The sequence below is a fragment of the Diabrotica virgifera genome, chromosome 7 (assembly GCF_917563875.1).
Source record: "Diabrotica virgifera virgifera chromosome 7, PGI_DIABVI_V3a".
Taxonomy (NCBI): domain Eukaryota; kingdom Metazoa; phylum Arthropoda; class Insecta; order Coleoptera; family Chrysomelidae; genus Diabrotica; species Diabrotica virgifera.
In genome coordinates, this window is record NC_065449.1 from 180,297,183 (window position 1) to 180,312,241 (window position 15,059).

Below are 15,059 nucleotides of genomic sequence, written 5' to 3' on the forward strand. Positions count from 1 at the left end.
CTATTCTTAACTAGTTTTGATGGGAAATAAGCCACAATTTTACTAAAAAAAAATGATTTTATTAGCGTTTCGACGTCCAAATCGGATGCCGTTGTCAAAATACAAAAAATATTAATGAATTAAACAAAAATGTTGTTGCTTAGTAAAAAAATCTTCTAATAATTTATTTAATCTTATTTATATCAGCAATTCAGACATATATTATACATTTTAAAGTAGAAGACTTTAAAATGATATTGCCAATATTTATGAGTTGCGTTCCTGGGACGACTTTACTGAAAGATAGTTCATTCGATTACATGAAATCAACCCCAACTCAAGAATATCCGTCACAAAAATATCATAACATGTGATCTGTCTTTAAAAAGACAACCACATGCAACGGTGACAGTAAAATTCTCGCGTTAGATATTCCATAGTAAATCACGAGGGAAAACGAGGAAAAAATCTCGTGATACTATCCCGACATCGTGAGTATTAGGTATTACTTTTGTTTACTCTCAAAACTAATACCAAATTCTGGCCTTAATATGCACATATGTTATTTTAAATTATAAATAATATTAATAATACATAGATATACAGCGTGTCTACTTGAGTTGGAAACATATGGGAAACTTTTTTATTATTAATTTTACGAAAAAAAGTTATTCTTTATAAAAAGTTCTGCATGCCCCAAAACCTAAGATTAAATTATCAGATATCAAATTTTCTCAATATTATACGAGGTATGTCAAAAAATATGAATTTCGGCTAAGGGTAAAGTACCTTTATTTCTCTCAATATCGAAAATTCTTATGATAAAAAGTTGTTTGGAATTAAAAACTAAGATGAAATATGCAATTACATGCTTCTTATTGAAAAAAAAATATTTTTCTCAAATTTATGGATACCCAACATCGTTTTTAATTATTACAAATATCATAACTCGTTTATTATTCATTTTACGAAAAAAAGTTATTCTTCATAAAAAACTTTGCATGGTCTAAAATCTAAGACACAACCATGATATATCAACTTTTATTAATTTTATACGAGGTGTGTCAAAAAATATGAAATTCGCTCAATATTATAGCACCTTTATATTTCACAGTATTTCAATTAGAAGGATGTAATTGCATATTGACACACAGTTTTTAATTCTAAACAACTTTTTTAATAACCGTTTTCAATATTGTGAAAAATAAAGGTACTTTACTCTTGAGTGAAATTCATATTTTTTGACATAACTCGTATAAAATTAATAAAATGTCATATCTGTTGGTTGAATCTTCGGTCTTAGGACATACAGAGATTTTTATAAAGAATACCTTTTTTTCGTAAAAGTAATAATAAAAGAGTTATCGTATGTGTAATGCATAAAAACGAAGTTAGTATCAATAAATTTGAGAAAAATTTGGAAAATATTTTTTTCCAATTAGAAGCATGTAATTACATATTTGAGCTTGGTTTTTATTTCCAGACAACTTTTCATAATAAGAATTTTCGATATTGAGAGAAATAAAGGTACCCTTAGCCGAAATTCATATTTTTTGACATACCTCGTATAATATTGAGAAAATTTGATATCTGATAATTGAATCTTAGGTTTTGGGGCATGCAGAACTTTTTATAAAGAATAACTTTTTTTCGTAAAATTAATAATAAAAAAGTTTCCCATATGTTTCCAACTCAAGTAGACACGCTGTATAAATAATACCAAAATAAAAAATCTGTACTAGCTCGATATGTTATTGACTTACTAATCGTGGTATTTTATTTCTATTGACATCCACTTTTAGTATGGGTAACCACATCCTGCTGCATTCTACCGAGGAATTTGCGACACAATTGGTTTCATTTAGCATAATTGGAGTCGCTTCTTTGATTTTTCTCTTTTTACTATCTGTTTCTTTCAGGACTATACTTGAATATCTCCACTGAACTCTATGTTCATTATCCCATGCGTGTTGATATATTTGAGATCTATCCAATTCTCTATTTTTAATATAAGACTGATGTTTGCTTATTCTAACGTTTAATGGTCTTGATGTTTCACCTAAATAAAATTGTTCGCATTCACAATTGTCTAATAAAGAATTGTATTTCTAAAATATCTTGTGAATGCGAACAATTTTATTTAGGTGAAACATCACGAGCATTAAACGTTAGAATAAGTGAACATCAGTCTTATATTAAAAATAGAGAATTTGATAGGTCTCAAATATGTCAACACGCATGGGATAATGAACATAGAGTTCAGTGGAGAGATTCAAGTATAGTCCTGAAAGAAACAGATAGTAAAAAGAGAAAAATTAAAGAAGCGGCATTATGCTAAATGAAACCAATTGTGTCGCAAATTCGTCGGTAGAATGCAGTAGGATGTGGTTGCCCATACTAAAAGAGGAAGTCAATAGAAATAAAATACCACGATTAGTAAGTCAATGTTGTTCTGAAGCTATTTTCTTGTGGTATTTTTATAATCAAGTATATTCAAATGGGAAATAAGCCACAATTTTACCTAAAAATGATTTTATTAACGTTTCGACGCCCAAGTCGGGGGTCGTTGTCAAAATACAAAATAATATTAAATAAACAAAAATGTTGTTGCTTAGTAAAAAATTCTTCTAATAATTTATTTAATCTGACTCATTTATATCGGCAATTCAGACACGTATTATACATTTTAAAGTAGACGACTTTAAAAATGATATTGCCAATATTGATGAGTTGCGTTCCTGGGACGACTTTACTAAAAGATAGTTCATTCGATTACATGAAATCAATCACAACTCAAGAATAGCCGCCACAAAAAATCATAGCATGTGATCTGTCTTTAAAAAGACAACCAAATGCAACGGTGGTACTGAAATTCTCGCGTTAGAGTTTCCATAGTAAATCACGAGGAAAAAACCAGGAAAAACCTCGTGATACTATCCCGACATCGTATATACAAAATATACATATTTTGAGAGTAAACTAAATGTAAACCCAAATACTTGCGATGTCGGGATAGTATCACCAGGTTTTTCCTGGTTTTCCCTCGTGATTTACTATGGAATCTCTAACGCGAGAATTTCAGTACCACCGTTGCATTTGGTTGTCTTTTTAAAGACAGATCACATGCTATGATTTTTTGTGGCGGCTATTCTTGAGTTGGGATTGATTTCATGTAATCGAATGAACTATCTTTTAGTAAAGTCGTCCCAGGAACGCAACTCATCAATATTGGCAATATCATTTTTAAAGTCGTCTACTTTAAAATGTATAATACGTGTCTGAATTGCCGATATAAATGAGTCAGATTAAATAAATTATTAGAAGAATTTTTTACTAAGCAACAACATTTTTGTTTATTTAATATTATTTTGTATTTTGACAACGACACCCGACTTGGGCGTCGAAACGTTAATAAAATCATTTTTAGGTAAAATTGTGGCTTATTTCCCATTTGAATATACTTGATTATAGTAAGTCAATAACATATCGAGCTAGTACAGATTTTATATTTTGGTATTATTTATATATCTATGTATTATTAATATTATTTATAATTTAAAATAACATGTACATATTAAGGTCAGAATTAGGTATTAGTTTTGAGAGTAAACAAAAGTAAGACGTAATACTCACGATGTCGGGATAGTATCACGAGGTTTTTTCCTGGTTTTTCCTCGTGATTTACTATGGAATCTCTAACGCGAGAATTTTACTGTCACCGTTGCATGTGGTTGTCTTTTTAAAGCCAGATCACATGTTATGATTTTGTTTAATTCATTAATATTTTTGTATTTTGACAACGGCATCCGATTTGGACGTCGAAACGTTAATAAAATCATTTTTTAGTAAAATTGTGGCTTATTTCCCATCAAAACTAGTTAATAATAAAAATCCCACAAGAAAATAGCTTCAGAACAACTCTCTCTATTCCTCGCATTATGTGACCGAGGTATTCGATTTTGGCTGTTTTATGTGGTTAACAACTTTTTCTTTTAGTATTCTTAATAGTACGAATTATAAACTGTACAATTAAATTGTATTAATCTACCAGTCCTTCTCTGGTTATAAAAATTGGATACCCTTACACTCTCATCTCCTTTAATCCCTAGGCCACAGCAACGGAGCTAACAGACGCAATTCGTCAAATTCAAAATGATTTATCAGCCAGGATGTATAAGAAGAGTCTGGAACAGGGAACAGGACGCGCGAAATTCTTACTCGTTACGTATTCAACTTGTGAAGCAAATTCTTTCGTGGAAATTTATTAATAAGGGTCTCTTGGTGGAATTTATGTAACATCCGAGTACAATTTCTGTATAAATTGTTGATATAGCAAATTTTCCCGGTAACGGGAACAGTATTTACAAAGTTCTGACGTTTCGGTATTAAAATTTTGATGTTAACTTCAAGATATAACTAATTTATTGTGTATACTGTTATGCCCTACTCTATCTCTTTTATTTGATTGATTAGCAAATTCTTAATTTAATTAATTACTCAATTATTTTAATTTCTGCCTATGTAAAAACAAAACCAAATTCAAATAAAATTTTCTAACAAACTTTATTCTCAGGGCTAATTTTGTATTCGATGCAATACCTTTGATTTGTGGCTTCGAGTATCTCTAGTTGCTTACTCCTTCCAGGATAAAACAGGGAAATTAAACACATTCAATATCATATAAATATAATCTATTATTTATTTATCCAATATGCTGTATAAATAAGATTTGAAAAAAATACTAAAATCTAAATTTGTTGCAACAATTTCTTACTTAATAAATCAAGCTTTAATTTTGATGTCTCCTTGTTTTAACAAAAAAAAAATTATTTAAATAAATTATTGTTTATTCATGCTAAATTTAATAAAATTTACTTTTCTCGTTTTGAATTGATTACTTAAAGTTGGAATGACTAACTGAGTTATAGAACTGTTCAATACAAGAAAAAATTGAGCATATATGGTGTGGATATAAACAAGCTCTCTCCGTTTCGACAAATGATTTGACTAACCTTTTTGTTTCTTCACTCCTTCTTTTCCCAGATTGCGTTGTCCTTGATTCTCCCACACGTACTCTTTTGATGTTGCGAAAAGGTCCCTCTCGTCCAAACTGCTTCAAATACAAACAAAACCAGGACTCACTCGAATTCTCCACTCAGTTTTCTCCTTGCTCGATATCTTGTGCAAATAGATACCAATCAGTTACTCGTTCTAGACAGAACAAAGGAATCTTTTTCGGACACAGGAAAATTTTACTTCTCAACCGGTCAACAATTTCGTTTCAACTTGATTCTGCTCGTAAAGGCCGATTTCACCACTTCACACTGACTTCTCACTTTTCCAAAACTGGACTGCTCTCTCTCATCTCTGCTCTCTCTCTCTGCTCTCTCATTACACACTGCCTATCTTTTCTCTCTTTAAATTCCGACTCCACATTCTCGTCCCTTCCATCGATCTTTTTCTGCCAATCCAAAACAACCTCTCTACCCAAAACATCCACACTTTCCTTTCCTAAGAAAACCAACTTAATTTGTATCCAACTTTCCATTCTGTTAAAATTCTAGGAGACATCAAATTACTATCGTTTTTTCAAAAAACTAAACAAAAGGCCTTACATTCTAAACTCACTAAAATTTGTTTATCGTTTAAACCTTCTACGAATTATTTACAAAAATCCTATTGTTGTTCACAAAACGAAATAACATGCACTAATTCCAATATTTTCGAACCATTGTCTGTAAATCCATTCAAAAAACCCATTAACGAAAACCACATTAACGATTTCACCTTCCCCGAAAAAGCACGGTTTATTAACTAAATTAGACTCTATACAATTTTTGGTCATATACAGGGTGAAGAAAATCTATGATCTCGTGGTCCCGATATAAATTTATTTTCTGAATTTTTCCAAAAAACCATTCTACAACAATACATTTTTTTTAGTACCATTCTATTTTCAAAAATATAACTCACAGGGCTATCTAACAAACTTAATGAATAAGGACCATAACAGAAAGCGGAGGCATAGAAGACGATATTCGTATGTGGATCCGAAAAGCTTAAGCTATGTGGAGGTCTGGCCAGTATACTGCAAAGACAAAAATCCTAATATTCCAGTCAAATGTCATGTCTGCTCTACTCTACGGATGTGAAACCTGGAAAGTGACAAAACTCCTTAGGGAGCGTTCAAGTATTACGTAACGCAGTTTGGGGGAAGGGGGGTCTTGTAAAACGTTACGGCGCGTTACATGGGGGGAGGGGGGTTCGAACAGCGCGTTACGTAACATTCTTTTTTAACTTAAATGAAAAAAAAACTACGGAATTTCTTTTATGTTGTACATAGACTCCTGAATTGTATTATGTTGCACCCTCACGCTCCGCTCTTGTTCTGACAACAGGACAATAGTACCTATTCAAGTTAAAAAATCTTAAAATTTGTAACACAGGTGAAGCACAGTAACATGTGTTTGTAATAATTAAAGATGGACCTCTCTCCATAACAAAAGATTACGTGTTCTAAAACTACTACGTGTTCATAAATCATGTATGTTTTCTGAAATCGTTTTCTACAGTAGGTATTCATTAATGTTTTAAATGCGCAAATTTTCAAATTATTTAAAAATGTCTAAATAAAAAGCATTAAATACAAAACCCACTATATTGATACTTAGTTTAGAAAATTGATAGATATTAAAAAAAATAATACCCTTATTTAAAGTGTGATTCCTGAATTACACTAGTCACCAAAAAAACAAAAAAAAAAAAAAGAATTGCGACTGATGTTAAAATTGCTGTAACGGGGAGTTTAAAGCGTCCTGAATGCGAATTCAAACACTAAAATTGTCCATTACGTATAGATGTTGAGTTATCTTCTTCTTAAGTTAGATGTTGTCTTCTTAAGTGAAATGTTAGATGTTGAGTTATAGAATGCATCAAATATTGCTGTTTATTATAAAAATTCTTTTATACTATATACACATAAGTTCAGAACTAGAAACAAACCATAGTAACTCTTTTGTACACAATTTTCTGCCTATCCCAATTTTTCCATAACACTATGTGGATTAATACAAACACACATTTTATCCTGCATAGTAAAAAACTAGGATAGCTCCTGGTTACGGTTCCTAAATATTATAAGTTTTACTGGCTAGTAAATTCCATTAAAAAAAATCCATTATTGTAATGTAGAACCTAGAGTTAAGCATGTGCTTTGGGCAAGTGAAGGTCTCGAACTAAATCATGTAATTCGGCTTGTTGGATGCAATAAGGTGCTTTTTCGTCGCTTTCGGGAAAATAAGAATAATTCTTTTCTGATACATCATCGGGTTTACTTTTATTGCCATACATTTCCAAATCTTCTTCCCAATTTACCGGGGGTCCTGGAACTGGTAAATCTTCTCCATGGAAAACAGGTTTTATTGCTGAGATAATATCTGGATATTCAATTTTATGCTTGCCTTTCCTTGGAAACCCAGACACTTTTGTCATGCAGAAGTAACAGTCGTTAAAACGGTTTAGAACTAATAAGTTTAAATGGGTAGGTTTACTGATTAAGTTTGGTTTATTTTTTATTTAAATGTTAACGTGTTATTCATAGACATTAGATATCCCAGTGTTGTCAAATTATGCACAATTTTTAGGAAAAACGTTAATTTGATAACATCACTCACCGATATATTACAACTGACTGTTTTAAAAAAATTTAGTAAAATACTCAAAACTCAAAAATCGTAACTCTTTTTTTTTGAAAAAATCATAACTCAAAAATCTTACGTGTTAGGAACTTTTTATCATCATATTCATATTCATAGAGCAAAAATTAACAAAAAACAACATTTTGCATTCCAGTTGCAAATTGGTTGTAAACTAGTGTTATTAATTTCAAAGTTTTATGTGATTAATGTCTTGACGAAAATTACATAATTTCAAAATTTCACCTTGCATTATTCATAATAGACCCTACATAATACACATTTTTGAGATTAGGTTATTAAGCAGCTTCTAAAAACAAAAATATACAGGGTATATTCAAATTTATGTTTAAATAGTCCATAGTTGAATTTAAAAGTTGACGTATCCTAGCGTTTTTATAATTTTCTAAAATAATGACACATGACAACAATTTTATTCCATAAGTGGTTTCCATACATTATAATTTTAAATGATCACTCTGTATTATTCATAAAGACCATGAAATCAGATTGTTAAGCAGCTTTTAAAAATATAAAAATATACAGGGTGTTAAAAAATAAAGCTTATGGACTACGGTAGGCTTGCATGAATCACCCTGTACATTTAAATTTATGTTTAAAAAGCACACATTTTTATATATGAAAATCTACGGGTCTCAGCGTTTTTTAAAATTGATTAAAACAAGGACAGAAATAATTTTATTCCATAAGTGCCTTCATATACAGGGTGTTTCAGAAAAAGGTAACACGATCTCTAAGATAGGTGAAAAACTGAAAAATAATTGGGGTTTGCTTAGTATAAGATTTTTGTAACGGCATGCGTTTTCACGGTACAGGGCGTTGAAGAACAAAAAGTTTTACACATTTTTTTCACTATTTTTCCGAAACTACTGGCAACATCGTATATTATTTGTTATAAAAAAATTTTTACTAAGCAAAATAAAATATTGAAATAATAAATATGTTATTTTATTTTAAGTTTTTATTAAAAAAGATAAAATAGAAGAATGCATGAGAAGAACAATAAAGGATGAAGCCAAAAATGTATGTAAGGATGGGGCCAAGCAGGGAAAATGTAAATGTAAAATTAGTAATAAAAGATTATTATTCTAAGTTTTGGACATATTTCATGTCATGGGACATGAAATTACGATTGGCAGGGATAACCAGACACATGAACTAAAAAGAAAAATTGTTCTTGGGTGGGCAGCATTTGGAAAACTGAGAGAAACTTTTAAAAGTGAGTTGCCCACATGCCTAAATAGAAAGGTATTTGATCAGTGCGTCCTCCCAGTCTTGACGTACGGATCAGAAACACTTACCTTACCTAAAGCCTCGGCTACCAAACTAAGAGTAACGCAGAGAAGAATGGAGCGGTCAATGTTAGGAATAACTCTGCGAGACAAAATCAAAAACGAAGAAATCAGGAGAAGAACAAAGGTGACTGACGTCATCAAAAGGATAGCCAGGTTGAACTGGAGATGGGCAGGACACATAGCCAGAACGACAGATGGGCGATGGACAAAAAGGTTATTGGAATGGAGGCCAAGAGAAGACAAGAGAAGCGTCGGTTGACCGCCTACAAAATGGACAGACGACGTAAGAAAGCTAAATAAAAACTGGATGAGAGCGGCGCAGGATAGACGTGGTTGGAAACGAGGGGAGGAGGCCTATGTTCAGCAGTGGATTTTTGAGGCTGAATGATGATCGTAAGTTTTTATTATTACCTCAAAATCGATTAAAATAATAACAAAGTTCTTTTACCGGGTTTCCGGTACTTTTCGTAACCTAGTTTTCCATTTAGGTTCAAATGGTCACTTGGGTGTTACGTAACGTTTAGGTAGGGGGAGGGGAGTACATAAAAACGTTACGGTGAGTAACATGGGGAAGAGGGGGGTCAAAAATCTTCAAAAATTGCGTTACGTAATACTTGAACGCTCCCTTACAGACAAACGACAGGTCTTTATTAACAAATGCCTACGACGAATTGCTCCTATTTTCTGGCTTAACATCATCAGAAACGAAGACCTGCTACGCCTGACCGAACAAAAGAGAGTAGACAATGAAATAAAGTCCAGAAAGAGGGGTTGGATCGGCTACACACTTCGAAAAAATAGCTTCAGTATTGCAAGAACTGCTCTAGAGTGGAATCCCCAAGGAAAAGAAAAAGAGGTCGCCCAGTACAAACTTGGAGAAGATCAATCATGGACGAGATAAGAGGTCAAAGAAACTGTTAGAATAAGGTGAAAACCTTAGCGCAAAATAGAACTCGACGGTGCGTTTTCACTGAGGTGTTCAAGAACCTAATGTGAATGGATAAGAACTTGTACCAGATAATTTTTGAACTGATTTTTTATGGTCTCCACATATAAAAAAAACAGATGTTTAAAATGACAGTACGAGAAATCTCTTTTGTCTCCTGAATCTATTGGACCCTTACTTCCTACAATTATTTGACGATAAGTGAGTAGCCCAGACAAAATTTTTATTCAAAGAGGTGTTAGACAATGTTCTGTGTTATCCCCAACTTTGTTTAACGTGTACTCTGTAACAACTAGCTGATGATTTTCTGTTGGAGTGAATGAAAAGGGAGTGGTAAACTCCAACAGAAGTAGTAAAAAGAAGAAGATCTACTTAATGTAGCCAAAGGACAAAAATGTGTGGCTTCTCCGTTGAAGAAGCTGGAGTAACTAAAATACAACTTTGTAGTAGTATTTGTATGGAAGGATGCCAAGACAAAGAATATCGAATTGATACAGGACTAGAGATGAGAAATCATTAATAGATAGATATAACTTGAATGGCTAGCTAAATATGTATGAGAAGGGCCACTTGACACTCAAGGAAGGATTCGGCCAATTTGCACGGCTATTTTTGGCCAGACAATAGATTAAAGGAAGTGACAATGATGGCTCGAAAAGAAGATATGAAGATAATGTTCAGAAAATAGATAGAGTAAATATAATAATATACTGAAAATAGAATGAATTTTTGGGCGCCAGAAGAAGGATAACTAGGTTAACGCTCTTCCAGGTATTCTACGCTGCTATAGAGTATGTTAAATTTGTAGTACAAGTATGTGAAAAGTTATTAAAGATTATTAAATTATAAAATATACTACTAAAAATAAAGGAGTAATAAGAAAAAAAAATCACAATAAATGTATATTTATTGAATGTAACTACTAGATCTTTTTAACAATCTCTGAGTTAGGACAAGTAACTAGTGTGTAACTCTAACATGACAGGAAAAAGTGATACTAGTGAAAGTCAATTACAAAATCATCATACAACTATGATCTAAGAATACTCTTTATAAGGTTAGAAAAACTGACTACGGGTACCTCTAATACAGGAAGTACAACTTACAACTAGGTTAGTAGAACCCTCACCAAATAATAATTGTACGTTTATAATACGTACACCTTAATTAAATACTACCTGATACTATATATAACATATAAATACCTCACTGTGAGTGGGACAGGCACAAGCCTTATTGAATAAATAAACCTACGAGTGGATACACAGATCCTTTTCCTAACTCGTGGTTTATAATAGTAATAATAACAAGTGAAACCAAAAACTAATCTGAGGGATTAGAATCCAGAAGTTCATATGAATTTAATAAATTAAAGTTAAAGTTAAATAAAGTTAATAAGTTAAAGTTAAGTAAAGTTAATAAGTTCAAGTTAAATAAAGTTAATAATTACAATTTTGACTAATATGTGAAGTTAATTTTTAAAAATTTAATTAAACATATACTAAAATAATGGAATGAGTTTAAATAATTATACAAAAGTGGAACACAGCCTAAAAATAATCAAGATAAGAGTACCGACTACTATTATCAGGGAAAATATCTGAGCTCAGAAATTTATACCTTTATAGATTGCAGAGTGTTGGGGAACGCTATCAATTAAATATTATGTTGTAAAGAAAAAAAAACCTATAAAAAATATAAAGCAGGAAAAATGTGTGTGCAATTGAACTATAAAAAAAAAATGTACTAAATATCACAAAACCAGTCTGTCTTTAATACGAGCACAGTAAATGTTCCCAAAACCACTCTTTCCTAATCTTGAAGTTGATGTAATGAGCACCCAAGGGTGCTAACTCTCGCTAGCAGCTGTCCTGCTGGAGGTACAGGAGAGGAAGACTGGTAGAAAGCAGCTGAAGGTACTCAAAACTGTTGGAAAGCAGCTGGAGGTACTCAAAAAAAAAGAAAATGTGGAAATAATCCAGGCTGGTCGCCTATTGATTGTTTCTCTCTGTGTGGTCTGGCCTTGGTGTTGTTGTAGGGTGGCTTTAAGATTTCATGGTAGGTGCTAAAAAAAACACAGTGTGGTGTTACTACCAATCTACCAATGTCAAAAAAAAAAGCAAGAGATACGAGGAGGTGTTTTTATTCCTATGGGAATAAGAAGAAAAAATCATTAAGTCCAAAAACTTGAATGACTAGACAGCTTGACCTTTTATCAGGTTGCTATCAGATGACCTTGGTCAAATAACACAAGTAATTTCCAATTGAAATACAAAATATAATTACTGTGAAAGAATATTTTATTATAATATATACACCGGTATATAGATATATTATACAAGGATGAAATATAGTAAGACTAAGCGATGGATACTTATTTGATCATGGTTCAAAAGATAGGAGTTCTGTAGACTTGAAAGGAATATAAAAAATGGAGTTTAAATTAGCTCTATTTTCCAACTGGAAGCACAAATTAACAACGAATATTGAATTATCTCTAGATGAGTTTGATCCATGAAAATAAAACATAAAAACCATGAAAATAGACTATGTGAAACTTAGTTAGCAAATGTCAAGGACTTCCAAAATGGCTGAATAAAATACTTAATAAAATGTGTATTTACCGGGGTAGAACTCATTGGATATAGTATGCTCTAAAATTCTTCAAATCCACTGCTGCTGGATAACTTCACTATACTTTTATTGTAATATTTAATCAATTTGGAACTGAGAATTAGAGGTGAATAATTGAGTCTAATGACCCCGCACACTACGATTCAGACCGAACACTCGAGAAACAATGGCAATCCAAGGCTCACGTTCACAGCTGAATCCTTCGTACCCCTCTACTAAGCATTGGCTGTCAAAGTGGGGAAACCAATGTTGCCACGTTTTAAATGTGACGTCATCAAGCATTTAAAAATTCTGAGATGGGTTTAAGTTCTATTTGAATAAACATTGAAAGAAAATAATTCTGAAAATAATTAAATAATATTTTGGATAGTTAAATAATATCTTCCCATCAATAATCGATTCTATAAGGGGCGGAACGTCACATTCCCTTTCAACCACCAGAAAAAAAAAAATTTTATTTAAAAAAATTTTTTTTTTTTTTTTTTTTTTTTTTTTCAAAATATTAAACTAGAGTAGTAGTGCTTAGTGTATCATTCCCCGTTGATTCGCAAGATTACAAATAATCACCACTAATAATCAAGGGAAAGTAGGATGGTCACTGCAGCAAATAACGGAAATTGCAAAATATGACCCGAAGTCCTAGTAAAAGTGCTAAAGATGAGACATAATTTATAATGACAAATAAGTGTCGAATTGGCAGTAAATCCAAAGTTGAACTATCCATGGACATCAGATTTATAAGGAGTATATCCAAGGACGAACAACCAGGCAAAGGTGAGAGCCAATTCATACCATAACGCAAGTACATATACTAAAGTCACCAATGAAATCAATAACTATAATAAGTGAAGAATCAAACACTCAATCCTAAATTGGACTAGCAATGGACACCAGATTCGTAATAGCATATCCAGAGAAGAACAACTAGGAATATTTATAGAATAATTTTCACCAATACCAACTAATATAAATAGTGAACATACCAAAGGAATGCAAACACATTAACCAAAATAAATGTGGAATCAGACACTCAATCCAAAGTCAGACTATCAATGGACAACAGATTCACAAAAGCATATCCAATGAAGAACGACCAGGAAGATTTATGGACCAATTCACATCCATACTAAATCATATAAATAAATTAGGTCTACGTACACCCACATCCGGTAATACGAACCTATACAACCAAATAAACAAAATAAGTGAAGAATCGGACACTTAATCCAAAATCGGACTAGCAATGGACACCAGATTTATAGGAGCATATCCAAAGAAGAACGATCAGGAAGATTTATGGACCAATTCTCACTAATACTAAATAACTAACTAAATTAGCTCTAGATCTACCCTCATCCGGTAATATGAGCCTATCGAAACTAAATAGTAAAAATAAAGGATGAACTTATAAGTTCTATGACTCCATGGTAAATACAAAATATGACGGGAACGAGCTCCCAATCTTTCATAAGACTGTATATTCATGTGAACATACATAGGATTATCCAGGAGATATTCCTGAATCTAAGCAACAATTAATGCCTAAGGAAAGAAGAGGGAATCTACTAAAAAGAAAATCAATAATTTGTCCCAGTGGGTTAATCACTAACATTACGACTCTACGTCTATGGAAAGTCAAGCATCTATATACTATGAACTAAGAGACATAAAATAAGCAAACTAGACTTCCCTATTATCGTGTGAAAATGTGCCTGGAATATTTGGAACAATTGCACAAGAATGGTTAGGAAGTGTTGTACACCATTTCCCAACCAGAAATATTATCATGGATAAACATCTGCCTACTCTGACAAGAAAGACATGGATTACGAAATCGGATAGCAGTGATCAGTTGCTGAACTTCGAACCCACGTATTCACCAACTTTGAGCATTAACAGACTAGTTCATAAGAAGAAATATGAAGGACTCAAGAATTCATTTATAAATCAAAATTCCAAATTCATTCCAGAATCATCCTGTGGAGGAAGTAAGAATCCGAATTAATATAAAGTATTTAAGGTACCTGTGACAAATATCAATAAAGTAACCCAATAACAAATTAACAACCACAACTTCTTTCCAATATGGCAAATCCAATGACATGATATAAAAACAACAAAAAAAAATAATAGGTATGTAATCAAATATCCAAGATATAACACATAATCTAAGATATGGTAGTGTAACATAGCTCCATCTATATTAAGCAAGAATACTTGTATGAGCCCACACATCCAAATATCTTAATATATAATAATCAACAGCCCTTTTATTCTGAGAGGTTGAGTACAAAACTAAGAGTACAAGTGGAGGTTATTAACTTGGTAATACTACTGGCTGGATTAGTATTTGAGAATATTTGTCGATAATGACTCAAATGCAATCTATAATACAAAAAAATAATAATAAACTCATACAAGCGGTATTACACAAGAATTCGGTACCTAATAACTAATACGTGAGAAATCATCAAGCCATGCCGAAGGATA